This window comes from Amphimedon queenslandica, unplaced genomic scaffold, assembly GCF_000090795.2.
Source record: "Amphimedon queenslandica unplaced genomic scaffold, v1.1 AMPQUscaffold_13330, whole genome shotgun sequence".
Taxonomy (NCBI): domain Eukaryota; kingdom Metazoa; phylum Porifera; class Demospongiae; order Haplosclerida; family Niphatidae; genus Amphimedon; species Amphimedon queenslandica.
The window spans coordinates 111,299-112,939 of record NW_003546434.1 but is presented as its reverse complement, the minus strand read 5'-3'; the positions used below and the strand labels follow the sequence as shown (position 1 = coordinate 112,939).

The window sequence follows — 1,641 nt, the reverse complement described above, 5'->3', positions numbered from 1 at the left end:
TCTCTCTCTCTCTCTCTCTCTCTCCCTCCCTCCCCTTAGTATATAAAATCTACATTCACACACTCACCAGACAAGAAGCACTTCACGTGAGTCGTTGCTAGGATACGGTTGCTAAGTAACGGTTGCTAAGTGAGAATCGGTTGTTAGGCAACTGTTGCCAGGGGGCAGATGCTTTGAGGCTGTTGTTATCATTTTGTAGTATTTTGGGATGTGAACTTTGTTTTAATTAATTGCTGACGGTCTGAGGTTTTACAGAGAATAGTTATTATTATTATTATTAGTAATTTTAGTAGTAATTATACAGTGTAGCCTCTTTATTAAGGACACCGTTGGGCCCACACTACCTGTCCTTAATACATGTACAGTGTAGCCTCTTTATTAAGGACACCATTGGGCCCACACTACCTGTCCTTAATACATGTACAGTGTAGCCTCTTTGTTAAGGACACCATTGGGCCCACACTACCTGTCCTTAATACATGTACAGTGTAGCCTCTTTATTAAGGACACCATTGGACCCACACTACCTGTCCTTAATACATGTACAGTGTAGCCTCTTTATTAAGGACACCATTGGGCCCACACTACCTGTGGTGTCCTCATTTCAGAGGTACTTTTGTTTTTTATACATGATTTTTAGCCAAATTTAAAAATTCAGTTCTAACCAACATAAGAATACATGTTCATGTACATTGTATTAGAAAAACTTATGAAAATGAAAATTCTTTCCTTGTCATTTTTGACAAAGAAGCTCTACTATATTACAGAATATTTGGCCAAATTTTGTAGCAAAATTTAATGCATTCATTTATTTTTTATTTATTTTTAAAAAGTTATTATTTTCAATTATTTCTAGTTGCTCTGTGACAGGTTGTGGCCGTGTCTATTCATCATCATCCAACCTGAAGCGTCACTTAAAAACTCATTTAGATTCGTGCCCTTATAAGGTAATGGGCGTGTCACTTACCAATTATTAGTGGGTGTGGTTTTAGTGCAATCAGGAGGGGTGTGGTCAAGAGTTTAAGAAGAGACAGAGACTTCTAACTCATCTATCACTGACACACAAACTGAAGCAATTTAAGTAATTTAAATTTAATAATAATAATAATGTACGTACAGTACCGTATACTGGGATATTTTCGCGTTGCTAAATTTTCGCGAATTTTGCATTTGTAAGATTTCACGAAATAATATTTTCACGAATAGCTTGTAAACTCCACCACGTGGCAATGTAAATCCAGAATTTCACGATTTTTATTTTCACAACGGAGCAAGAAAACACGAAATCCGCGAAAATTTGGCTACTCGGAAATTTCCCAGTATACGGTATACCATATATGCATGGAAATTTTTGATGAGATAAATTTTTGCAATTTTCACGAATTGGGTGGTCATTCACAAAAATTAATTTTAAATTTTCAAATTATTACAAAATGGTGGCACTTCAAAACAATGTGAAAATTTGGCCTCGCAAAATCCTACAAGTTTATTATTCTTGAAAATTTATCCCCTCGAAAATTTCCACGTATAGGGTAGCCTCTTTATTAAGGCTGGTTTATAATCTACTTGTTCACTAAAACTCCTGATATTATGTTGAAGCCGGAGTTGAATTTGGTTCAATTGTAGCATAAAGCATATTAT

The 1,641-nt window shown here is 35.5% G+C and overlaps 1 protein-coding gene across 1 annotated transcript in view; it reads left to right on the top strand.

The window, feature by feature from the left end:
- Nucleotides 1–1,641, top strand: part of LOC105313285 (transcription factor IIIA-like) — an 18,039-nt gene that overhangs the window by 697 nt on the left and 15,701 nt on the right. The window contains exons 2-4 of the mRNA XM_019998266.1: nt 40–86; nt 857–947; nt 993–1,081. The gene's annotated coding sequence lies outside the window, so the exon portion shown is untranslated. The remainder of the gene's footprint in view (nt 1–39; nt 87–856; nt 948–992; nt 1,082–1,641) is intronic.